General features: G+C 41.4%; 1 long non-coding RNA gene across 1 annotated transcript; it reads left to right on the top strand.

The window, feature by feature from the left end:
• The first annotated feature begins 1,596 nt into the window (after positions 1 to 1,596).
• On the top strand, positions 1,597 to 27,048 carry LOC309848742. Its single transcript, XR_014303253.1, has 3 exons — positions 1,597 to 1,697; positions 23,393 to 23,578; positions 26,720 to 27,048. It is a non-coding gene; the product is annotated as an uncharacterized lncRNA (long non-coding RNA).
• The last annotated feature ends 677 nt before the right edge of the window (positions 27,049 to 27,725 follow it).

Genomic DNA, 27,725 nt, shown 5'->3' with positions numbered 1-27,725 from the left:
AATGGAAATTGTTTTGTTTGAGCATGGGGGTAATTTTTAATTTTTAAACATTCCTGAAACAAATCATTCCCCTTTTTCTGGCTGTTGACTTGCTTTGTGATGTTTCCTTAACCTATAAAGCAGTGAAATATAGTGTGGATGAAACTGAAAAACTTCAAGCAAGATTTGCTGAGACCAGCCAAGCTTCCTGCCTTGGACTCACCAGTGACCAACCTCCGTGAGCTGTGGACGAGCTGCCATCTCGTCCACAATGTTCAATAACCACCACCAAATGTCCTCTGCCCAGCCCTCAGGCCTCTGGTATTTTCAAGGAAAGCAGTTCTTTGTAGTGCAAAGGTAGCCAATTTCTGTCTCTTAAAGTTCACCCGTAGCAAAGTATAATTTCTTTTCTGCTAACAGAAGAAACCCGAACTCATTTTTTGGCCAGGTATTTTAAAATGTGAATTTTAAAGAGACTTAGCAAACACTAATAGAATACCTTCTGTAGTTGACTCAGCGAGGTGATGTGAAATGTGAAATGTGAAACCTTTAATAGGGTGAACAGATAATTACACAGTAGTAAGAACATGCCGGACACTGTACTAAGCACTTTATAACTATTTACTCATTTAACCCTTCTAACATCTGAAGACAGGAGAGAAATTATTCCTTATTTTGCAGATAAGTAAACCAAGCATCAGAGAAGCAGGTAACTTGCCCAAGGTCACTTAGCTAGTAAGTCAGAGAATCCAGATTCAAACCCAGGCCAAGTGGCTACAGAGACTGGGTATGATCATAGGAAGAAGGGGAAATGTGGAGGCTCTGCTAGGACAAATGACCACAGCTTCACAGCCTTTGTAGGAAAGCGAACAAGAAGCATAGTCATACTGGTAGATTCAAGCATCAGACCCAAAGGAGTCCCCCATTCATTTCTAAAAAGCTCTACTCCAAAGATCTATGGCTTCCCTCAGACCTCAGTTACTTGTGATAATTGATTGAAGAACAGGTGTGCAGAAATACTAGTGGGGAAAAGTGTGTTTTGATATTTAGACATAAATATGCCAAATAAACCTCAGTCTCATATGTATAATTTATTTCAGCTTAGACTGAAGGTAAACTGAGTTAGGATTTATAGAAATAGCCAACTAGATAAGGCATCCACTTGCAGTTGTTGGGTTCCCAATGTTGGGTCCCCCAATAATGGGTCCATGGTCAAAGGAGTGAGACTGATACAAAGTGAAGTTCAAGCAAAGCTTTATTTCGTACCAAGCATCAAGAATCAAACCGACCGTCAAACAGACTGGTTGGGGCCACCCCTTACACAGAGGGTGACCCCCCCCCGCCCCCGCCTCACAGACTAACTTTTATAGAGCAAAGGCCATGTAGCTGGGCCTGGCCACACACAGGTAGCCAATGAGATTGTAACACACAGAGAAAGCTGCACAGTCATGCTAGGTCACACACGGGTGGCCAGTTGAATTACAATTCACCCCATAGTAGCTATTTGAGCTAGCCTATCACCTTAGTCAGAATGGACGCCCAGAAGGTGGGGCCCACACTCCCTGGTAGCTAGGGAGACAGTATGTGCACTCTACTGATTGGATGTCTCCACCCGACCCGACTCATGTCTGCATTCGGACCATTATCGCCACCTGACCTGACCCACCTTTGTATTTGGGCTTTGTTACCTGGGACTGGTTTCCCAGACTTGCTTTTAGGTAAATTCCCCTGGGCAGGGGTGGGGGCGGTCAGTTTAAGTTTTACTGCATAAACAACAAAATAGGGGCTGTTCAACCAAGGTGGGGCCGCTCTGGCTAAATACGCCCTTACACAGGGAAAATGGTATTTCTTCCAGATCCCCTTACAATCTCTTGGTGTTTCCAAGTGGCAACATTCAAGCTATAGAAGAAAGGAGACTCCATTATGTGTTTTTACTGGCTACTCCATGCCAGCACGCCCCTCTGTGTTAGGGAAGGGTGTTCAGTGATGACTCTCATGGTGACACTTCTCAAACTTAAGAGTTTCCCTACATAGTCTTACCTGCACAGGTGTTGTAAAGGCAGCTGTCCCCACCCCCTTACCGAAGGAAGATAGGTCCCCAGACCCTCACTGGATGCCTGAAACCACAGACAGTCTCAGGCCCTATCTACACTGTTTTTTTCCTATATACATACCTATGATAATGATTCGTTTACAAATTGGGCTCAGTAAGGGATTAACAACAATAATAATAAAATAGAGCAATTATAACCATATACTGTCATAAAAGTTATATGAATATAGCATTAGGCTACGACTGACCTGATGATTCATTAGAAGGAGGATCCTCTGCTTGTGGATTGCAGGTAACTGAAACTGCAGGAAGTGAAACCACAGAGAGAGGGGGACCACTATAGCAAACTAATAGGTTATAAATTAGTAGTCTATATAAATGTAAATGCATATAATAATAAGTACCTATTGGTATCCATAATCCAAACCCAACACACATTAGAACACTCAATGACCATAAGGAAGTCAAAATTTTTGTGAAATGTAAAAGGAATCATGTTTGTTCTTAGTCTGCAAAATTATGAACAGCTCTCAGTCTAAATCAACAACTAATTTGTTGAATGACCCGCAGCTAATATCTGATTAATGACACTTGATTACCAGGAAGCACTTTAAAACTATGAAGAGCCATAGAAATGTTAAGGATATTATTTTCCACCGTCTCTAGTGCCTTCCTTCAGGCAGAGCAAACAGCTCTCCTCCGTTCCTATCTGCCTCTGCATTTACTTTCACTCACCATAAACGATGCATTCTCTCTCGTAGTCTCATTTTCGTATTTTTGCAACTCAGAACTAGTTCTCCAGGAGAGTGTATGGTATCTCTGGATTATAGGAGAGGACAGTAGACCTCTCTTGTCCCAGCCCCAGATGTATGCCTGAAACCACAGAGAGTACTTAGCCTCATCTGTACTATGGGTACATACCTACCTATGATAAAGTTTAATTTCCAAATTAAGCACAGTAAGAGATTAACAGCAACAATAATAAAACAGAATAGTTTTAACAATACACTGCAGTGAAAGTTATATGAATGTTGTCACTGCTGTATTCATCCCTCCTGTGATGGGTGAGGTGGTAAAATGCCTCCGTGCTGAGATGACTGATGTAAGGGGAATGACCCAGACACTGCAGCACGGGGCTGCTGTTTACCTTGTAACAGTTGGGTGTGCTTCGGGACCACGGCTGACCATCAGTTACCGAAACAGCAGAAAGCAAAACCATGGATAACGGGAGCTACTGTGATCCGACGACAGCTTGCCAAGCCATAGACTGTTCTTTGAAAAAGTCATAAAATATGTAATTCCTGGGAGAAAGCAATGATTACCCACAAGCAGTATTATCTGCCAACCTGTTACTGAGCACCTTAGCTTTCCTGGAGGGAGTTGTATGAAATATCACAAAATAAATAAATTAATTAATTAATTAAATAAAAAGGAAAAGATGGGGAACTCCTGAGTGGCTCAGTTGTTAAGCGTCTGCCTTCAGCTCAGGTCATGATCCCAGGATTCTGGGACTGAGTCCCGCATCAGGGTCCTTGCTTGGCGAGGAGCCTGCTTCTCTCTCTCCCTCTGCCTGCCACTCTTCCTGCTTGTGCTCTCTCTCTCTCTCTCCTTCTCTGTCAAATAAATAAATAAAATCTTTAAAAAAATACAAAATACCCCTGGGGATAAAAATATATGTTTATAAAAAATAAAAAATTAATTAAAAAAAATAAAAATAAAAAAAAATACAAAAACAGAAAAGATTGGGGGGGCACCTAGGTGGTGCAGTTGGTTAAGCCTCTGACTCGGGTTCGGCTCAGGTCACGATCTCAGGCTCATGAGCTGCAGCCCCATGACAGTTCATCAAGGAGCCCCCTGGAGATTCTCTCTCCTTCTCCCTCTGCCCCTCCTGCTCGTGCTCGCTCGCACTCTCTCTCTAAAATACATAAATAAATCTTCTTTAAAAAAGAAAAGATAGAATCATAAGCAAAGCAAAATTAAATGAAATATCCTACATATAAAATGCAACATTCTCAATGACAAAAGTGAAAGGTTGCTATTTCATACAGGTCGCTATCACTTGCAACTCTAAAGCAGACATCAGCTACCCACTGTAGTCCCACCTGCCTCCTGTTTGCCCCAAACACAGAAAAACATCTTTTCAAACTTCCTCAAGAGAATCCACTTCTATCCCCCTAAAAAGAGTGAGAAACATCTACTGGGCTGAAGATTATTCTGTTGGGAGTGGGAGAGCCGAAACTGAGAAGAGAAACTACGGGAGCGCAGGCAAAAGCCAACTTACATATTCTTGGAGCGTATTTTTCTTCTTCCAAAACCTCCCCCAGCCATGTGGCTCCTGGAGTTTCAGCTCTGGATCAACCCCCCCTTCCCCATTCCTCTACATCTATGTGTTTTTTAAGATTGCCTTTCTTGGGATGTCTTGAGATCAGGGAACTTTCCTTTCCTTCTTGGGCAAGACCTTTGGGTCTTACTCTCCTTCCCCAGCAACTTACTGAAGTTCTCCACCACACACACCAAAATGTTCCCTCCCCTGAAAGAAATCCTGCCAAATAAACTTTTATTTTATTATACATTCTTTTTCCCCCGCTTTCTTTTCTTTTTTTTTTTTTTTTTAAACCTTGACTATCTTGGGTGTACATTGATCTGCTTCAGCGAAGCTGAAAAGAAATTGAACCACTATAATATAATGTCTCTAAAAGAAGATTTATTTCTGCTTCACACTTCCTCACTGTTCTCCTGTCTTCCACTTCCCAGTCAGAGAAATTTCGGGAAACGTGGGGAAAAAACCACCATGGCATAAACCTAGGCTGTGTGGCTAAAGAGCTGGGGCAGCTGGTAGCCGCTCCAGCCCCTGATCCTGACCCTGGAGGAGTCTAATTTTAAGGAGATGGACTTAGAAGCAGAGCTGCTTCAGGAAATCATTTTGGAAGAGTAGGACTCGGCGAAGCAAGTGTCAAATATTATTATCAAACTGCTATGCTAGCATTCCCGCAGGTAAAAGCACGCATCACTTCTATTTGCTAGATGTCTAGCTAGGAAATGACCCCTGAATCCTTTATTCCCATTTGTGCGGCATTCCACTTAGCCTCCGTAATATATCCTCAGTTGGCCCAACCCGCAATCAGGTATTACACACACACACACACACACAGCGGCTCCTCGAAGGTCCAGCCTGTGGCTCACAGTCATGGCAGGTTCAGAGCCCACGCAACCTGCAAGGTTTCTCTCTGGTTTCCTGTATCCGCTCTGCTGGGGTCCTCAATCCATCCCAGTGGTCCCATCACAGGAGGACCTCTCTCTGGTTAGCTAAGGCCAAGTTTCTACTTCTCTTTACTTCTTAATTTTCCCACCCACTTAATGGATATGGTACTATTGATTTCAGAGAGTTGTACGCACGATTTAAAATGTAACAGTATGCCTAAAATACGGAACAGAGCCCCCAACCTAACACATATCAGATACTCAAGAAATACCAAGTGTTGTTTTTGTTTTGAGTATCAAGTGACTCCTCTCAGAGAAAATTACAGTGTAAAAGAGGCCATGGGAGGCTTCTTCTAAACCATAGTCCCTGAGAGACAACGAAGACCTACCTACCCCAGGCTAACTCCTTCCACCGCTTCCCAGAGACCCAAATTAAGGTCTTTGCCAATCCCTCAGAAAACTTGCTACTCTGCTATCAGTAAGAAAGAATTTCAGATAAATACCATGTGAGCATAAGATCACTGCCTTTGCTTCCCCTATCCATAAACCAATGGGCACCTTAGCAAGCCAGATAGAAGCTACTTCAAGATAAAATTCTATAAGGACACCAGCTTGCCTCGCTTGGCCCACTCAGAACCTCACGGGCTGCCATGAGACCCAGGTGTCTGTTTATGACAAAACCAGGAGGGTTTCTTAAAATGTTTGCTTTCTAGAAGCTGACAGAGGATAACCAAGTCCACATCTTTGATATGTGTATTTTACTATTCATAATTATAAAATTACTATTCATAATTATAAATTATACTATTCATAATTCATAACTTAACAAAGAATGAAATAGATTATGATATTAATTAATAATGTCTCCTCACTCCAAAAGATAACATTAAAAATTTTTTAATCTGCTGTGGGCTAGATTCTCATCTGTGTTCCTATGGCTCTTGTCCTGAGCTACCCGTGCTGGAAACTCTTTCTTCATCCCAGGCCTTTCTTACTAAGTCAGCATCTTTGTATAAACCTTAACTCAAAGAGTTTATGAATTGATTTCTACGTGCGAATAAAGTGCAGTCCTGCGGGGACTTGGATGTAAATATTGGTCCCTCTCTGCTACTGAGTAGTGCATACCAAAGCCAGCTCAGGCCTCTTTCCATTAGGGGAGCTGGAATCCTCTTAGGGCTCTCCCCTCCTCTTGAGTAGACTGAGAACCATAACCAGTCTCCAGGTTAAGAGTCAGTCCAACCCCCGCACTCCTATGTGGAGAGCCCGAAAACCAGGCTTCTCCTGCCATTGCTTCTCCCTGACGCAAAGAGAGTACCGGGACCACGCTGACTCAGAAATCCATGAGGTCGTGTGCATCTTTGAGAGAAGATAATCCACCGCTCTGTATCTTCAGCAGAGGGCAATTCCACCGACATGTTCTCTCAGCAAATATTCAGAGTGCCTCCAGGTAAGGCGGACACAGTGCCAAAAAGGACAGCGTCCCCTTACCTTCCTCACGCTCACACTGATGACAAGGAGAGTGTGTTCATGCAGCTCTGAGACTCAGACCTCACTCACCAAACAGCCGTGGGGCCAGCACTTCTAGAAAGGTCTTTGATCTCATGTCCTCTCTCATCGTGTGCCTCCGGCCCTTTTCCTAGATTGATTTTTATTTTATATTTGATGTATGACATAACATTTATTGATTTGATTTATTACATAACATTTTCTTTTCTTTTCTTTTTATTTAAGCATATGAAACGTGTCCCCTTGACAAGTTTTTCAATGCACAACCCAGTACGGTTGACTACAGACACAATGACATACAGCAGACCTCTGGAATGTACTCATCTCTCCAGACTGAAACCTTTGATTAGCATCTCCTCAATTCTCCCTCCCTCCTGTTCTGGCCACCACCATTTCGTGCAGATGCTATGAACCTGAGAGACGGAGGAAGAGAGAGTGAGAACAAGCAAGGGGGAGGGGCAGAGGGAGCAGCAGACTCCACACCAAGCAAGGAGTCCGATGCAGGGCTTCCTCCCAGGACTCTGGGACCATGACTGGAGCTGAAGACAGACACCCAATGGACTGAGCCACCCAGAAGCCCGCACCTGACTATTTTAGATACCACACATGTGAGGAAGCCTGCAGTCCATAGCACTCTGAACACGTCCAATCCCATCTGATTGATATTTTATGTCCTCAATTTAATTCCTTTCCTTTTTTATCTCTACATTGTTGTAATTACAACTATTTGAAAACAGGACACATCTGCTTCAGCCACACTTACAATACATTCCCTTTCACTTGAAAAAGAAAGGTTGCCAACAGGAGAGAGATATGTGGAAGGGTCTGAGCCCTGGAGGTACCCACTGTCCTGTTCTTACTGAGGTTTTCAGTGTCGCTATGAAATTAGCTTTTATTTTTTTTTAAGATTTTATTTCTTTGACAAGTAGGCAGAGAGGCAGGCAGAGAGTGAGAGGGAAGCAGGCTCCCCACCGAGCAGAGAGCCTGATGCAGGGCTCGATCCCAGGACCCTGGGATCATGACCTGAGCCGAGGGCAGAGGCTTTAACCCACTGAGCCACCCAGGTGCCCCTGAAATCAGCTTTTAGAGCTTGTTCAAACTCAGACTCCGGAATGAACCCTGGCAGATCAATAGCACCTTCCTGGTACAGCCCGAGGGCAGAGGTGGCAGGGTCTATCTGCCATCCCATGGCCCACTTAGGACATAATTCATGCCCATGTGGCTTTAACTTTAGAATCTAATTTCATCCAAATAGCCATTCACCCCTGCTAAGCAGCACAGTAGTGTACAGAGCCTTACAGCAAAAGGCTGTGCCTCCCTCGGGCCCTGGATGAGCAGGATGGTTTCTAACAATTCATCCTCAAACCACCGTCTTGGGCAAGACCGGGGACCAGCGGCCAATGAGGGCGGCCGTGCGCCTGCATCCCCTCGGTGCCCAGGAGGGGCTCTGCACATTTGGGAGCCAGGTGGGGAATGAACCGTGAGGCTTTCCCTTCGGCTGCTCTGCCTTGCACCCCTGCCAGGTTGGTCTCTGTGGGAGCCAAAGAGCAAAGAGCCTCTCCAGCACAAAGCGGACATCTGTTTTGCCAGCTCGGCACAGCAGCGTGACTGGAGAGAAATGTTTCTGGCGCACAGTAGAATGGCTGTTCTTACCGTGGAGGGGACACAGGAGGGTCTGAGCAGCACAAGTAAGTTACTTGGACTTTGGAAATCAAGAGTCATAACGTCAGGAGATGACAGAAGGCAGCAGAGAATGAGGTGAACAGAAGGCCTGTCCTTTGCCGTACTGGATAAGCTTCTCTTCCTTCTGGGAAGCTGGGAAGCCCGGGTCTTTGCTCATGGCCCACAGTGGGGTGAGCTGTGCGGCCAGTGAGCACCTGGGCTCTGGGTGGAGGCACAGGGAGGGGACAAAAGCTCTTCGTCCCCAGACTCAAAAATAGGCCTTTGCATTCAAGGTGCAAAGCACTTAGCAACTTCCTTCCTTCTGAACATTTGCTTTGCATTTCAAGTCAGCTCCTTGGGTCCTGGCAGAACTTTGCAATCTCGCTTGGAAAGGCAGAATTCACACAGAGAGAAGGAGGCTTCCACATGGGCAGATCAATGGCATTTTCGCCTCAGACGGAAGTCAATTAAACAGATTGGAGGACTTTGGGACTCACAATCTGAAAAGGTCATGGGGGATGGGTGCTGGTGGGATGCACCTACACGTGTGCACACGTGTGTGTAGGTATGTGGGCATGTGAATGTGTGTCTACGCTGGTAAGGGTGAGTATGCGTGTATACTGCAACCCTTTTTGTTGAAGTGAAGGAGAAGCTTATCCATTCAGCTCACTGATGAAGTATTGAAACTTCCCTGTTGAGATCAATGACTGTTAACTCCACTCATTATAGATAAACGGACTTGAACATCCCGAGTTTCAGAACCAAAAGTAACAGAAGCCTTTCAGTCTGCCCTGTACCCCACAAAATGGCTCTAAAGCCATTCCCCAGGTTATTCCAGGCTCCTCCCAGGAAGCCTCTTTTTCAAGACAGACAACGTTGCTTCGTGAAGAATGACAGTGCAGGTGGCCAGGGACATCTGCTCCAAACCTTCTGCTCATTGTTCCGGCTTCCCAAGAGGAACTCCTACTTATCCGGAATTTCCACTACCCTTCTGTCTGTTCATTTTTTCCTGAATTTTCAGCTCCTTTTCATGATGGTTTGAAAATCAACAGTTCACCTGACCTCTCCATGCCTTGACTTGAAACATTAGTGAATGTTTCTTGGTATCCATTTTCTTCTTTGACACCTACTTACTGTTGTAGGACATATGACGCATGTTACCTCTCATCCTTTGAATTCAACAGTCAATAGAGCAAAGAGGTTAAGAATGCAGGCTTTAGGGTCAGTTTGCCAAGACTCATAATCCCAGTTACTCCATTAGCCAGTTGTGTGGGTTTGAATGAATCGCTTCCTGTTTCCGTGCCTCAGTTTACTTATCTGTAAAATGGGAATGATACCAGTACCTGCCTCATCAGATCTGTGAGAGAATTCAGTGAATTAACACATGCTTTAAATAGCCTGGTGCACAGTAAACGCTCAATAAATGTTACCTTTCGTTACCTACATGACAACTCTGCACAGTGTGTTTTATTCCGATATTCTAAATGAGGAAGCTGAGCCTGGAGAAGTAAAGAGGTTGCACAGAGAGGGAATGGCAAAGCTACATTTTAAATTCATAAGTATCATTCTCTACAACCTATGTTCTTACCTCACAGGAAGTGACGTGCACAGCTTGGCATTGGTTCTAAGCCTTATCAGCTCTCAGGCAAAATTAAAGGGAGGCAAATTGATGGCAACAACTGATGGTAATAGTTATGATTATAAAAGGCATGTTTCTCTATTTGAGGGCCAGCATTCACCCCTTACCACAAGCCTTTCCAAAAGAGCGAAGTGATTTTATTTCTCTTGGCTTCTGCATGCAAGAGATGAGGGGAAAGAGAAAAAAGTAAGAAAAGTGAATCAGGTACACCTGCGTGGCTCAGTCATTAAGCGTCTGCCTTCAGCTCAGGTCATGATCCCAGTGTCCTAGGACCTAGACCATTATCAGGCTCCTTGCTCAGCGGGAAGCCTGCTTCTCCCTCTCATGCTCCCCCTGCTTGTGTTCCCTCTCTCGCTGTGTCTCTCTCTGTCAAATAAATAAATAAAATCTTAAAAAAAAAAAAAAGAGTCAGGAAGGAAACTTCTCATTTTCTTCAGAAGAAAAGTATGTCTTCTTTATTTTCCTTTTTTAAAAATCTTTCCCTATGTGAGCTTCTTCTTTGTTTTTTTTTTTACCTTAGATTTGTATTTTATTTTTTTCTGAAAATGTGGAAGAATTTTTTTCTAGTGATTAGATGTCTATGTATGACTTTTCATCCATACATACATACTTTACTGTTTCTTTTAAGGAATAGAAGTTTTCTAGAATTGTTAGGGGTAAAACATCCTTCCTTTATGATTTGAGCCGCAGGCATCCTTGTTTAATAAATCCTTGCCTACTCCAAGTCACAGGGGCGTGTTTCTACAGTGCCAATTAACTCTATGCTTTGACCAAAGATGAAATTAGCCCATATATTTTCCTTTCCCTTTGCCTCCCTCTACTCTGTTGCCCCATTTAGCTGATGCTAGTATCATTTTAGTGTTCGTTTTGTGATGGTAAATATACTTGTGCTTTTATCCAGAGGCTCTGCAAGGGCAAGGATGTGGGTATGGTCCCAGCCCGGTGCTAGCAGTAAGACTGCACACTGTTCCTTAGAAAATTTAAAACAAAAGTAAAACCGACTCCAAGCCAGGTCATAAAGACAGTGATACAGCTGCAATAATACAGACCCAGGGTTAATACTCTTCCTCATAAGGAGATACCACTCCCGCTGCTACGTGTCCCTCGCTTGTTTCATCAGCTTTACGTAGGATCTTTGAATGTTTCACTGTAAGAGATGAAAAAACAACAAAATGATAATACCTTTTTCTCTTTACCTCTTGCCCATATTTATCAGGGTTTATAGCATTTGTGTTGTTTGTAGCAATATTTTGTTTTTGTTCAATGAAGTAGATCTAGTCCCATCACCATTTTCCTATACTTATCATCCCTTTCCTGATTTGCTGTGATTTATCCTTTAATAGTTTTTTAACATTTTTTTAAGATTCTTTATTTGAGAGCGAGAATACATGGGGGGAGAGAGACTCCCAAGCTGACTCTGCACTGAGGGCCAAGCCAGATGCAGGGCTCCATCTCAGGACCCGGAGAGCAGGACCTGCGCCTAAACCAAGAGTCAGACATTTAGCCAACTGCTCCACCCAGGCACCCCTATCGTTTAGTAGTTTCTTTTTTTTTAAGATTTAATTCATTTATTTGACAGACAGAGATCACAAGTAGGCAGAAGCAGGCAGAGAGGGAAGCAGGCTCTTTGATGAGCAGAGAGCCCGATGTGGGGCTCGATCCCAGGATCCTGGGATCATGACCTGAGCCAAAGGCAGAGGCGTAACCCACTGAGCCATCAAGGCGCCCCTTTCGTAGTTTTTTAAAGAAGGGGTAGACATTCTCCGCATTCTAACATATTGGAAAATGTCTATTATGTTAATACAGGCTTAATATTTTGGCTGGGTATGAAATTCTTAAGTGCTGCCCACTATTTTCTGTGAAGTCTGAGCCTAAACTCCTGTTTTTAACTGGAATTTCTCTTTTACTTGAAGATTCCATGCATGAGTCTGAGTAAAATCTTCCCAGGAAATAGCATACCCTTTCAAACTATAGAGTCTTCTTTTATCTGTAAGATTGTCTAAATATTTTTCTGAATCATTATCTCCATTTTTCATCTTTAGGACACCAATTAGGCATATCACCTTCACCTGTTTATAATTTTTTTCTCTAATCTTTTTAACTTTTAGCTTCTATTTCAGTGTGCTCATTTTTATCAGGCCCCTTACTGTGTTTTCATCAGTGGCGAGTTTCTGTTATGCTGCTAATCATTTTGCCTTTAATTCTATAGCAGTTTTTATTTCTTTTTTATTTCTATTTTGCTTTGACTTTTTCCTGAACTCTGCCAACTCACAGTTCATCTCTTCGTACTCTCTAACAAGCTCCCCTTGACACCTTATATTTCTGCTTTGTCTCTATTCTGTATTAGAGCAATTGCCTCTAATTTTTTTTTTTAAGATTCACTTACTTATTTGAGGGGGACAACATGTGCACATGCATGCGTGCACATAAAGGGAGAGCAGACTCCCCACAGAGCAGGGAGCCTGATGCGGACTCCATCTCAGGACCCTGGGATCATGACCTGAGCCAAAGGCAGATGCTTAACCAACTAAGCCACCTAGATGCCCTACCTCTTAAATTTTTTTTAATGACTGGACAGGTTTCTGATACAATATTTATCTGCAGTGTATTTCTACTGAGTATTCTTTATCAGCAATTTGTCCTGTTTTCCTTTTCTCCCTCTTTCTAGTAATAAGTGTATGTATATATGTTGATTTCTTTTTTTTCTCACATCATTTGAAAGAGGTAAGTTTTTCACGAACAAATTATATGTATGCAGCTATATGTAATTATGTGAGGATCATGTGGGCAAAGAGCCAAGACATGGTAGTAACTATGAGCTCTTTGGGAACTTACTTTTCCCTAGCTGTGGAGTTCATCAGTTGTGGGGAGGTTCATCATGTGAAGACCTTGAAGTTCCATCCATCACCACAAGGACAGTCTGCTTCCTGCAAATTATTTACCCATGTAATTCCTCCTTTGTCTGTGTTGTTCCTCATTTCTCATTTCTCTCATTCCTCATTTCTCAGAACAATACCAAGCAAAGGGAAAACTTCCATGCCAGCCAGTGAACCTTTCTCCTCTACATGAGACTCTACATGAGACCTTAGAAAATCACCCTGGTTTCTAGGATCTACTTACAGGGACATCATTTTAATTTTACCTGACCCTGGGTGGTTTGCTCACCACCATTGTTATATCATTACTTCATCTACATTGTTTTTCTAAATTTTTATCATCTCTCACTTTCATTGGCGACAGGTATTGTGTTTGCATCTCTCATTCTTTTCTTGTTGCTTTCGCAGAAGCTGAAAGAAGAAGAGAGAAATGCCAATTTTATGTCACCATCTTCAGAATGGAAATCACTAGATGTTCTTAAAAGTGAAACAATTTTTTAACTAAAAATGACATACAGAGAGCAATACAAAGAAAGGAGGAAGAGGGGCGAGGGGGAAGGGGAGAAGGAAGGGAAAGAAATTTAACTTTGCAGTAGAAAATCTGCTCTTCACAAAGAAAGCCACAGTAGTCAGTACATACTCTTGGGTTCTGGTTGACTTTTCACTGTAGTTACTATTTTTATCGGGAAGTCCATGACTAAATCATCCTGTTTGGCATGACTTGTTCACATGGAGGTCATGCGACTTCAGCCCCAGATATTTGTCATTGCAACAGATGCTGCAGATTCCAACAGCAATTGATGTAAGTTTTAACTCATAGAAGCAGAGAATAGCATAGTGGTTGCCAGGGGTTGGGAGCATGGGGAAATGGGGAATGATTTATCCATGTGTACAAAGTTTCAGTTAGGCAAAATGAGTAAGTTCCACATATGTGCTGTAAAACATAGTAGCTATAGTTAACAATATGGTGTTGTGCACTATAAAATAGAATAGATTTCATGTCAAGTGTTCTTACCATCACACACAGGCATGTACACACACACTCGGATACAAGAACATTTTTGGAAGTGAAGGATATATGTGGTATGTTGTTTGTGGTGATAGCATCACAGGTATTGGCATATCCAAATCCAAATCCTCAAGATATACACATTAAAGATGTGCATTTTGTGTGTATCATTTACACCTCAATACAACTAAAAAAACACAAAAAATAAACTAAAACTTTCTTTTAATACCAATGAGACTATGATTTATCCCATGATAGTATCGAACATTGATTTTTTTTTTATGTAGAAATAAAATTCTAAAGTGAGAACACAGAATTTTTTAATGGAGAAGAATTGGTTATATCCACTGACAGTCAGCTTGTTTTATTTGTGGATGGCAGAAAGACTGGTGAGACAGGAGAATTTTCACTGCTGAAAGCATCATAGAATTAGCTGTCACACTTGACGTTAATGTTAATTGTGGACAAACTGAATCTTCTGACAGATTTTCTGCAGCCAATGATTTAGTAAAAGTGCTCTGCTTTGGAACACCAAGAATGTCAGCTAAAGGTCAGCTTCCAGGACATTGAAATGACCCCTTCACATGACAAGATGTTAAAATTGGAGTCTTTCCGCCTTACTCTAAAGCTGGGGAAAGCAAACAATAGGCACTAAGTACCCCTATGTGACAAAGTGCAGGGCAATATCACCTCTGCAGAACTTGCAAAGTGAATGGTAAGAACTCAGGGCTGCCATCATTCCTTATCAACTCTCTTGAGGTATAAAAAGATGGAAGTTAGATGGATTGCAGAGCCATATTAGTGCAGCAAATTCTGGAGGGCTAGAATTTTTTTCTTCCCCTCCTGGAGGGTGGGGTAGGGGAGGGCAAGTAACAGAAACATCTCATGAAGAGCTAAGAGCATTTGACCTTGATTGTCTGGCATATGTGGGGTCCAAAGACAGATATCAGACCATGCTGGAGAAAATCCAAAGCAAGAACCTGAAGCCAATGTCTACAGAGTAAAACCCTGCACTGGGAACAAGCTACAGTTCACAGTGGGACAAGGATTTGTGAGTGTTTTTAAGTGGCAGCATGTGGACCGCGTTGGGAGGAAAGCTGATTCAGAGTTGCCTTAAGGTGAACTTTGCTCAGGAGATCCCCCAAGGATATGATAGAACCCAAAAAGAGGCAGTTAGCATAAGATGAGTTGCTGGGCACACAGAGGCTGAGACTCAAATTATGCGAATTACAATTAGAGAGCCCAGCATGAGTATTTCTGTGGAAGCTATGAAAGCTCCCAAAAGAAAATAATCAGTGTGAGGGACCAGACATTGATAGAAGGCACCAGTGCCAGGATTTCATTCCCTGTGTAGAAGCAACTACTGCTCAATACCATCATAGATTCATTTTATCAATCCTAGGACTTTACATAAGTATGTTCATAGTACGTACTCTTTTGTGTCTGGCTTACTTTCTTCAGAATAATGTTTTCGAGGTACAATCATGATTTTGCATATATCAGAAGATTATTTTACTTTCTTATTACCACATATATGCCACTGAATACAGTTATTTGTTTTTTTATTATGTTCAATTAGCCAACATATAATATACTCAACTAATGAATCATTGAACACTACATCAAAAACTAATGATGTATTATATGTTGGCTAACTGAATAAATTTAGTTCAGTGTGTTTATCTAAAAGCTCGTACGTTTTGTCTTTACACTTCATCTTCTTTTAAGATTTATTTATTTATTTAAAGAGAGGGCAAGGGGGAGGGTCAGAGAGAGGAGAGGGAGAAAGAAAATCTTAAGCAGACTCCCTGCTGAGCATGGAGCCCAAAGCCAGGCTTCATCTCACTACCCTGAGATCATGATCTCACCTGAAACCAAGAGTTAGATGCTTAACTGTCTGAGCCACCCAAGCACCCCTTTCCATTTGATTCTGTCCTCCTATTTAAATAATGCTTTATGTATGATGGGAAGTATGGATTGAAGTTCTTTTTCTTTTCCCATACAGATATCCAGTTGTTCCATCACCATTTCTTGAAAAGTCTCATTTGCTCATTAAATTATCCAATTACTCTTGTTGCATAATAAACTCCCACAGAAATGAAAGGTTTAGAACATGTCTTTTATTTTGGTGACTATTTTGCAGGTCAGGAATTTGAGAAAAGCTCTGCTGGGCAGTTCTTAACTTGGAGCTTCTCATGTGGGTACACTCAGGTGTTGCATGCGAGTGCAGCAATCTGAAGCCTTGATCGGGTTGGACATTAGATGGAGGACACTCACATGACTGGCATGTTGGCTGTCTACTGGGAGCTCAGCTGAGAGCACCAATGAAAATATCTACACATGACCTTTCCAGTATGGCCTTCATAGGGTAGTCAATCTTACTCAATGACTGGCATCCCCTAAAAAAGAAATGTCCCAAAGAAACCTGCAGAAGGCACATCACCTTTCATGACCTACTCTCAGAAATTAGTGTCACTTCCACCATATTCTTTTGATAAAAGCAGTCATAGGACTATCCAGATTCAAGAGAATCCCACATCCTGATCAGAGGTGTATCTAAGAATTTGTATTCATCTTTAAAACCGTAATATCATATATATGGGGTTCTAGTCACAGACTCTTTTTTCTGTTTTGTTGATCTATTCATCTATCTTTACATCTGTAATAATATCTTGATTATTATAATTTAAAATAAGTCTTGAAACTGATTAGTATAAGTAATTTTTTTAAATTGTTTTAGCTATTCTAGGTCCACATTTCCACATAAAGCTGCTTAACCGGTTTCTATTTAAAAAAAAAAAAAAAAACTGCTTGGATTTTAACTGGCACTGTATTGAATCTATGGAATAATTTGGGAAGAGTTGATTTCTTAGTACTATTAAATCTTGCATTCCATAAACGGTATATTTCTCCATGTATTTAGGCCTTTATTCTCAATATTATTCTGTGGTGTTTCATATAGAGAATTTACTCATCTTTCATTTAACTTATTTCTATGTGTTTTATAATTTTTGATGCTCTTGACAATAGGAATTGACATTTAATTTCATCTTCCAATTATTTCTTGCTATATTGTATATGGAAAGGCAAATATTTTTGTACAGTGATATTGAATCCTGAAACCTTGTTAAATTTACTTGTTATACCTTATTATACTATACACCTCAAATATAATGCTGAAAAATAGTTTTAGTCTTGTTTTCAAACTTTGGGATCAAATCTGAAATTTTTGGCAACTGTTTTTTCCTTGTTTTTCAGCTTCAATCTCATTCTTCCTTATTTTAGGAGCTTCAGTTACATATGAGTTATACTGATTGATGTTGCCCCACAAATCTCTGTGGCCATTTCTTTTTTTAGGTTCTTTTCCTATGATTCAATTTGAATAGTTTACTGATATTTTCATCTACAGTGTTCAATCTTCTGTTAAACACATCCAGGGAATTTTCCATTTCATATGTTATTTTTTTTTTCAGTTCCAGTGTTTCTGCTTAGTTCTCGTTTTATAATTCCAATTTTTCTGCTGAGATTACCCATCTGTTCACTAATTATGACATTTTCTTTAAATTATTGAATATGTTTATAATAGCTGTTTAAGTTCTTTTCTGCTGATTTCAGTATCTCTGTCACCTCTGGGTCTGTTTCCATTGATTGTTTTATATAATGATTATAGAGCATGTTTTCCTGCTTCTTTTCATAAGCCAAAGAAGCCCAGTACCTGAGTTGTGGTCTTCCTGGAATTCCATTTAAATGCCTGAAGTTTTAGCAAGATCTCTCTGTTCTGATTGATTTGAATTTTAATGCAACCCTGAACTCTGTGATCTCCAAAATTGCAGGTCAGCTTATAGTTCCCTAAGTAGATGCTTGCTGTCAGGCCTTGCAGTCTCTCTACACATGCAGCTTAGTATTTGGCCAAAGATTCAAGGGACCCTTATGAAGATTTATGAAGCTCTTTTTCTGCCCACCTGCCTCCTTTCAGGTATCCATCCCTGACAGTTTCCGCCATAGCAACTCCAAATTCTGCCACCTCAGCACAGTGAGATTGTGCTGCTTTGCTTGGATTTCAAATTCCTTGCCATGGTCCAAAAGTGCCTCCAGTCAGAAATCTGAGGGTAATCACAGGCTCAGGTCTTTCTCTTTGCACATAAATTACAGTCTAGGACTATCTGTTGTCCATCATCTGAAAACAGTTGCTCTATATACATTTGCCTAGCTTTATTGTTGTTTATGTTAAAAGAGTTAGTCAAATACCAGTTATCACCATGGCTGGAAGCCAGTTGATATTTTGTTTTCTAAGATTGCCTGGAGACATCAGAATCTGGTGTTATTTCATTCCAGTTAAATAAAATATCCACAGTTTTTGAAAGGACAATAATGAGAAATAATAAACTGGCTTTCCACTTGACCTTATAAAGTTCAATTGATTCAAAGTTACATTACCATATCAGAAATATATGCATGTATGTGGAATAAGAAAGAGAAAATGTTTAAGGAGCACTAATACTACCCCTTTAATTAGGGCATGGAGGAAATGGTGACCCATGAACCTTGATTGTAAAGAAATAAAGCTGGAGTGAGTTGGAGGAAGAGAACCTTGAGTTTGGATTCAATCCCAGCTCTATTTCTTATTAGCATTATTGAGCAAAGTCATTTAACCTCTCAAAGTCAATGTCCCTTATCATTCCAGCTGGATTAAAATACTGACCCACTCCTTTTTGTCATGAATAGCAGGTGTGAAATACGTGCAAACTCTCTACAAATACTAGTCTTGATTAATGGGCACTTGATTTAGGAGTTATATGAGGAGAAGATGAAAGAAAGAAGGAAAGAGAGAGGGGAAAGGATGTGTGGCGGGAGGGAGAGAGAGAAAGGAAATGAAGGAAGAAAGGAAAAAGAAAAGAGAAGAAAAGAAAAGAGGAAAGAAAGAAGCAAGCTGTGTTCTAGAATGTGGATACAGATTCTATTCCTCACTCTTGATTTTCTAAGCATGTATAATAACACTAGCACCCCCATTCGTTCAGTGTTTACCACACGCCTGACACTGTTTTTGCAGATTTAATTCATTTACTGGCTACTGTAAACATGAATGAGAGGTATTAACATCCTGATTTTGCGAAGGAAAGAACCAAGGCTAAACAAAGTTAAGAAACTTGCTCGAGGTCAAATGGCAAATCAAGAAATCAAACTCAGACTCTTACATCTACAAAGCCTGGTTTTTCCCATTACACTATATGGACCATGGGCAATCATCACTTTATGCTTCAGGGCTCTGCTCCATGATTTGAATCATGTGCTAAGTATTCCTATCCTTTTTTCATCAAAACATGCATAATTGCAACATGATTTTCTAATCTTATTAAACCTCAGGCATAAAGAAGCCTAATCTAATTCTAAGTCTACTTAACTTGGAAATGTTGAATTCTAGGAGTATGTTTGTTCTGGTTTTCATATTCAGCTTCTGATCTGCTATCAGTAAAGACTTCAGTCTGAACAATGATCCTCTCACCTTATTCTAATCAATCACTCAAGACTTGGCGCTCAACTTTTTTCTCCTCTACGCTGGTGAAATTCACAGTGAACTTCTAGCTATATCACCTGTTATTGCTTGTCATTGCAGGTGGTGAAAGTGTCACCTAGGCATTTTTGAAGGAGAGTCCTCCTGCTTACTCTGATGCAACTCCTGTCCATAGAGATAATCTGAAAAACCTTATTGCACATTTGTGTGTGCACAGCTCAGCTCACGCTGCAGACATGAATTATCTTGCCCTATGCTCATTAGTACTAATCATCATTTTATCTCTTTATTTTTAAATCTATACAATCCAGAGCAATGACATTATTATCAGTTTGCAGAGTTGGGCTGAGAAGTGAGAAAAGGGAAAACCTTCATCTCTATGTCTCCTCTGACAAGATTAGAAATGGGGATGTGATGGAAGAACCCACCTCTGCCTCCTGTGCAGAAGCAGAGGCCAGCCGTGGCAATGGCAAGAGGTCATTCCACAAGCATTGGTGGACACTGGGCATATCTGAATAAGCATGTCAAATACATCTGTCAAAGAGACATGTCCCCCACCTGCTGGACAATCACCACACTCAGGGGCAGGTAGTACAGTGGGATCTGCAATGTGTGTGCAAAAGCTACTGAAGGGAAGAAAGAACTGGCCCATGAGGCTGGCTGTATGACAGCTTCAGAGAGAGAAGGGAGCTGTTTCCAGATATTTCTGCCATGGGTAGGAAAATAAAAAGGCACTGATGTTCTCCTGGCACAACCTGGGGATCCGATGGGGTTCTGAACCTCCACATTTTCCTGTAACAGTCCTCCATATCTTGTAGTGTTAGGTCTCCCAGGGCAATGGGAACCGACCAGTAGTGATGCACTAACTCAGCTGTCACCTCCACATCATTTCTTTCTGTCCCTGCATATCAGCCACCAGGGTCACTCACCAATCATCAGGCTAAAATATAGGCTTTTACGGCACGCTGCCTCCTACAGAAATTCAGTTTGTGTCGAGCTCCAAGTTGACCTCTTTTTCAATCTCCTGAATTTAAAATTAATGCAGCATCTCTGTTTACTGCATGATTGAAGATTCCAAACTCTGAAATGTAATCACATGCAAAATGTTAGCAGGGCAAAAGATCAAGGACGTGTATAAGGCAATTTGACACATGCAGAGGCCAAGTCAGAAAGGTCAAGTCAGAAAATAAATTGCAACTAGCAAGGGCATGAAAGATCAGTGGGGCCACACTTTATAAATATATTAGCAGGGTGAACAAAGTGTAGGCTCCTTAATTATTGTTGTGGCAAGGGAAATAGAATAAGAGATAGCAAAGTGGTCGAGGTATTAAATATCTCCATCCTCCTAAGATATATATCCAGTGCTTGAAAAGTATTATTTTAACTTCAGTTTTGAACACCCCCAAAATTTTTAAAAGATTCTAATGATCAGAAGTCTAATTATTGGGTAGTTGGAAGTAAAAGGAAAGTCAGCCTGATTGATACTTTTATCAACAGTTTCCTGGGCATTTCTGGATGTCTCCAAGTCACTACAACTCGACCTATCCAAAACAAATTCATCTGATTTCCATCAAAAACTATCTCTCTTCCCAAATATTTCCTGTCACAGCCAATGATGCTACTATTCATTTTCCCAAATCTTGGAGCCTTGAAATTTTTGATGCTTTGATAATCTCCCTCCCATTCTTAATCTTTATTGTCAACACCAGCTTTCCTTATTTTTACTTCCTTCAAAACATCTCTTGATCTATCTCTTTCTCTGTATCTACTTCTTTTGTGTTTCAGTGTTCCAGAATTCATTGTTTCTGCACCACACCCAGTGCCCCATGCAATACATGCCCTTCTTAATACCCACCACCAGGCTCCCCCAACCACCATTCCCTTCCCCTCCCAAACCCTCAGCTTGTTTCTCAGAGTCCACAGTCTCTCATGGTTTGTCTCCCCCTCTGATTTCCCCCAACTCCCTTCACCTCTCCGTCTCCCACTGTCCTCCATGTTATTTCTTATGCTCCATAATAAGTGAAACTTATGATAATTGACTCTCTCTGCTTGACTTATTTCACTCAGCATAATCTTGTCCAGTCCAGATAGCTACTTTTTTTTTTTTTTTAACAAAATCTTTCACCTCACAATTTAACTCCCATGTCCTCTACGCTCACCTCTCAGGATCCACTTTTTTTTTTTTTTTTAATTTAAGTAGGCTCCACATCCAGAATGGAGCCCAACATGGAACTGGCACACACAACCCTCCCCTCAAGGCTTGAACTGACATTGAGAGTCAAACACTTAACTGACAGAGCTGCCCACGTACCCCAGGATCCGCTCATTTCTATACCACATCTCTGGAGGCGGCTCTTTTTCAAAACCATAAACGGTCTCTACCTTCTACCTCAACAACCCTTCACCCTCCGGTGCAGCCTATACAAAATAGGAAAGCTTATGAGATGTGATTTGCTGACTCAGTTCTCTCCTCTTTCATCTAGTCATTACCGGCTTCTTGGGGTTTACAGTACTCCCTCCCCCATCTTGCTCTTTCTTCAAGGACCCAAGGAGACACACACACACCCCCACACACACACTGAACAGGAGCTGTGCTTTGACCAAGACTCAGGGGCATTGAACTTCAGCTCTTGGCTCTGGTGTCCAAGTTCTGATTATCATTAGCCAGTTGGATCCCTTTGAGTTCTGGTATTGAAAACAAAAGGAGAGGACAGGGGGCGCCACCAGCAGCAACCATGACACAGCACAGAGTTTAGCATGAGCCTCCGTGCATGCTTTTGTGACAAGATACGTGACACTGGCTTACACCACCGAAAGCCCACATTCTCAGAGACTTGACACAAGGCTTTATTTCTCTCTCATGCCACAGTCCCACACAAATCAGTGTGGCAGGGTGGAGAGTGAGGGGCAAGAAGCAGTAGTTTAGGGGTTCCAGGCAGGGGAAACAGCTAGAGACCCTCAAAATGACCCTCCCATGACAGAAATAACTAGAAATGGAGGACATTCGTGCTGCAACAGAACATCATTGGCCCAGAAGACTTAATTCCCTTACTCCTTAATCCCTTCATCTGTGTGACCCAACACTGAGCCACAGCCAACAGCCATTAGGAAGCGGTGGCAGGTAGAGGATGAAAGCCAGAAGGAGAAGTTGACAATGTCCTCCTCCCTTACTATAGCTTTCCAAGCCTGAAGCAGAAGCAACCTGGAGTGGGGAAATGCTATGGCCTGATTTAAAATTTCATGGTTTAATGTTAGCCCCACTGAAATAAAACTGCTCTTTTGAATAAAGACTATCAGAAACACTATGGGCGTGGCCTGCAATTTTGTCCAGGAAGTCTGAGTCCAGAGTGTGTTTGAAGGGGTACTGGGAGAAAGACGGAGTTCTTCCAGCTCAAGGTCTCCAGATATGGTCCAGCTTGCTTAATAACTCAGTTATAAGTTCACTTAGCCTGCTCTCCTGACCTCTTCATTTGCCCCTTACTCCTGCCCTCAGGCCCAGGACATGCCAACCAAATATTCACCTATAAATTCACTTTAGATATTTGCTATCCAATTTGATAAATATTTACTGAGTATCAACTATGTGCCAAATACTGCTCTGATGGGAACAAGGGAAAAATAACTGCAGTCACAGAACAAATAAATATATAGCACAATGTTAGCCATGATGGGGGGCGCCTGGGTGGCTCAGTGGGTTAAGCCATTGCCTTCAGCTCAGGTCATGATCTCAGGGTCCTGGGATCGAGTCCCGCATCGGGCTCTCTGCTCAGCAGGGAGCCTGCTTCCCTCTCTCTCTCTCTGCCTGCCTCTCTGCCTACTTGTGATCTCTCTCTGTCAAATAAATATATAAAAATCTTAAAAAAAAAAAAAATACCATGATGGGTTCGTCATGTATCTGTTTGGCTGTACTGAACTACATTTCCCACAGTTCCACCTCTCATGTCTTTCCTATTAGATCAGAGAAGGACGGCTTCTTGGGAGGTGTGGAGAGCTGAAGGGGAGCAGCAGGCCTTGCCTGTGTAGCTCAAACATGTTGTTGATGATCTGCTGAATTACCCTGGCTTGAAGAAGTAGCTGGGACCACCTTTCCCAATCCCCCTCCTGCTTCTTTGATACCTGGGCCAAGTTGACTCCTGGACAGGTGTGTGTGTGTGTGTGTGTGTGTGTGTGTGTGTGTGTGTGTGTAGCTCTCTGATGAAAAGCTTTGTTTCTACAGGATACACTTGCCTTCAAGGTTGGAGGCCAAAAGATGGACACAGGTTTCACTCTGTCCCAGTTGGGTCCAACCAGCCCTTGATTTGTCCACTCTGCATGCACAAATGCAGATGTCCACAGATATCCACACCCAACTCCCTGTGGACATCATGGATATGTAGATATCACATGTGGACATCAAACTCCAGTAACAGATGCAGATATCATTTGTATTTCTCTGCTTGAACCATGATTGATATAGGTACAATGATTTTTTTTTTAAATTAGATGTCTGGTCAGTGAGACATAGGAGGAGGTTAAATAGGGTGGTCACATATGTCTCTGAGGAGGTAACATTTGAGCAGACACCTAAATGAGCCAGTGAAAGAGGCCTCAGAGTACCAGGAAGGAAATTATTCCAACAGAGAGATAGCAAGTGCAAAGGTCCTGGGGTCAGTAATAAGTCAATATGTTGGAGAAACAAGAACCCAGTGTGACTAGATCAGAGAAAAAAACACTCTGGCTCCTCTCCACTCTGGTGAAGAATTGACTGGAGAGTATCAAGGTGGAAACAAGGAGTCTAGTCTAAGCCTACATGATATTTGCAGAAATGCTGAGTGTCTAGATTTAATATATATTTTGAAAGTAGAGCTGATAGGAATTGTTGATTAAATGGATATGGATGTGAGGAAAAAAAGAAATCAACAATGATTCTTGTGTTTTCCACTGAGAAACCATATGTTAACCCTGGGAGGATCTAAAAATATAGCCTTACCATCCTCAAGGAAACAGTCGGTTGGGCGACGTGCCTTTCTTCTGCACATGCCCCACACTCAACATTTCCTCCCTCTCCAAATTCTTCCCAACTCTCCATTTAAATCATTGTGTCTTCCATCTTCCATCTTCCAACTATGAGCTGCATGGAAGTAGGGATTCTTATTTATCTTTTTTTTGCCTCAGTGCACTTAGAGCAGTGATTTTGTGGAGAATAGGATTTATTTAAAAATTTTTGTGTTGATTTTCTTGAAAAAGATTTGAAACCTACAAATTCTCATAAGCTGCCCCAATTCCTTGAAATCACATCACAAAGTGGCTTTAAGGTTTTCTTTTTTGGAAAGTCAATATGTGCATTTGTTTGCATGTGCTGATTTTGTTTTTCTTTTGGTGAGTTTCAGGGATATGCCAGGGAATCAAAGATTATAACCAAGGAAATCCTTTTATTCCTGCCATTTATCTCACAAAAGAATTGGAATTTCTTTTAACAAAGTACATTCACATATTAGGCAGATTTTAGGCAACTAAATGCTAAGCAAGCCAACCAAAGCCAACCCAATATCTTACACATGTTGGATATTAACTAACACAGCTAATTAAAGCAATTTAAAATCTCCCCTTCCTGATTCCATTAGCACTGGATTTTTCAACTAATAAAGAACCTTTCTTAAGTATTATGAATTGTTATGGAAATCACAAATTGCAGAGGCATTTATGAAGGAGAAATAATTTATTCATTAATTACTAAAATTCACTGACCATAAATTTGTCACTGAAATAAAACTGTGGCACTTATACCCAGATGCACTCATAAATAACGAAATAATTAAACTCACAGCCTCAGAACAAAAGCCTCGCAATGGGCACAATGAAGTCCAAATAAGTATCTCACAGGACAAAAATAGACCATGTAATAAAAATTATGCTAATCTGCATGTGACCCCTTCAGAGCTCTCGTGCCAGCAGTTTCCAGAAATTGTACTTTGTTTGTCATAACTTATTTCCTGTTCACTGTCCCTTAAGGGTGACAAAATATTTGGTGCATACCAAGGTAGATATTGTGCCCGTTGACACTATACTGGTTGTGACGATGAGGACTATGGTCTTTGAGCGCTCAAAGCACATCCTCTCCTAACTCCTATCAGCATGGCCACAAGCCTCCTCCATGGGGCACAGAGGGGAAAGAAAGAGGGAGGGAGGAGAACCAGCATTTATCAAGGACCTATTATTCAGTAACTGGCTCCTAACACCTGCTTTACATATATTTACTTAGTCCCCACAAGAATTTTTTCAAACAACAAAGCTGACACTGAGGATTGAATTCCTTTGTCCGAGGTCACTCAAGACAAGGTACTTTGTATCCCAATCTTTCTGACTCTAAAACCCATATTTTGACACTTGAATTTGGCCTAAAGGTAGTACCTCATGTCTCTCATTTGTACTCACCCTGTGAAGCATCTCTTCCCAGCAGTCCTAGTAAGGTCTGAAGCTCTGTGTTGGCTCCACTCCAGATAGACCAGCCTGCTCAGAAGGCAGGAGCTTCCCCTTTGCGTCAAGCTATGTTCCTCAGCAACTTCTTGTCTTCCAAGAGAAAATCGATACATTAGGGGTGACTCAGAGACCTCTGACCTATCAGAAGCACATTAACTGTAGGGTATGACGCACGCACACCATGTTCTTTCAAGTTGGGTGAAAATATGTGGAAGATGGCAGTCAAAATCAGAGAAGGAGCCCTTGGATGACGACTTAGATATAAGAAGAGTGAGTAAGCACCAAAACTGTGAGCAATTTCTGCCTCTTTCTGCCCCACTTTATGAAAATGACTGGACATGCGTCCACAGAACTTCAAGTTCCTATATGTGCCCTCCCAGTTACTAGCTAAGTTACCTTTTTTTTTTTAACCTCACAGAGCTTCTGTCTCTTTATTTGCAAACTAACGTCAATAAAGTTAACTTCCAATAGGTGTTAGAAGCTCAAATGAAAGTGTGTGTGTCTGAAAAGAGGTCAACAGGGTAAATCTAGCCCATATATATATATGTTTCATTTGAACAACAGAGCAGATTTTTTTTAATGTGAACTTGAACTTAAGAAGGTAATGCACATCCCAGCGGACCACAGTCCCCACCACTCCCGAAGGTCTTGTAACAACCAGCTTCATACACTGACACAGTCTACCTGTCCAAGGCATTTGTTTGTATCTGATGTATTTATATGTCTTCTGAGAACTGTAAGAAATTATAAAAATACTATAAATAGCATGTATTTCTTTAAGGACAAAAATCCTAACTTAATGCCGTGTCTTATGTCATGATAGTTCACAACAGAATGCCAAACAGATATGGAGCTCTAAACAGAAGTTTCTGGAAATGGAATCATATGGGTGGAGTCATGATAGAAGTTATGAGGAGAGTTCATCCTCTCAAACCTGACCAAACTGCAAAACCCTGATTTCCAGGGCCCAAGACACTAACCAGCCTTCCCTGTGCTTTCCAGAAAACACTCGGACTGTTTTTAAAGAAAGAATTTTAATATTTGGCTTGGATTGGAAACTTGTATTTGTATGCTGTAGCCATGGTTCAGGTCATGGACGTTTTACAAGGAAACCAAATAAGTAAATCAATAGTACAGAAACAGTTTACCTCAGGGCCCATCTGCTACCCCAGGGTTCACTATAGTACTTAATATTGCCATGATTACAGTTTCTCTCTTGTGAGTTCAAGGAATAAATAGTATTCTGAATGTATTAAAAAATTATTACTTATTCATCTAAACAACTTCCAAAGAATCGTCTACACTGCACTGAGTACTGGGTGTTCATGGCACCGGAGGCGGGTGGGTGCTCAGGGCCAAGGCTCGGTCAGACATGCAGCCGAAATTACAAACCGGGCTAGCTATGGGACAAGGAAAACAGGAAGAATAGCTCTTTCTGTCCTACTATTTCCAACTTTCTTTTGCAGCTATGTGCCTTTATTTCTATCTACTAGCAAAAGAATAAAATGTAAGTAAGAAAATTGTTATGTTCTAGACCTCTTACCATTAATTTACATAAGCGGAAAAAACTCACAAGTTTACATCAGCTCTACATCCTTATCCATAATTGGACAGTTTTCTCCAGTGGTTTAAATAATACCTTTCAGCCAAAGCTTTCAGACTGTTGTTTCTTATTTATTTTATTCCTCTTGGTCCCCTGTGAGCTGGGTTAATAACAGGGGCAATAGAATCTTTATGTTGTACATAAAAAGGTAGACTACGTGATTAACCCCAGGTCCCAATCCAGTACTAGCCACTGGACACTCTCCCCCGGTTCTCTTGTTCTAGTC

The sequence above is a fragment of the Mustela nivalis genome, assembly GCF_964662115.1.
Source record: "Mustela nivalis genome assembly, chromosome: 15".
Taxonomy (NCBI): Eukaryota; Metazoa; Chordata; class Mammalia; order Carnivora; family Mustelidae; genus Mustela; species Mustela nivalis.
The sequence above is the reverse complement of the archived record's forward strand: the minus strand, read 5'-3'. Positions and strand labels throughout refer to the sequence as shown.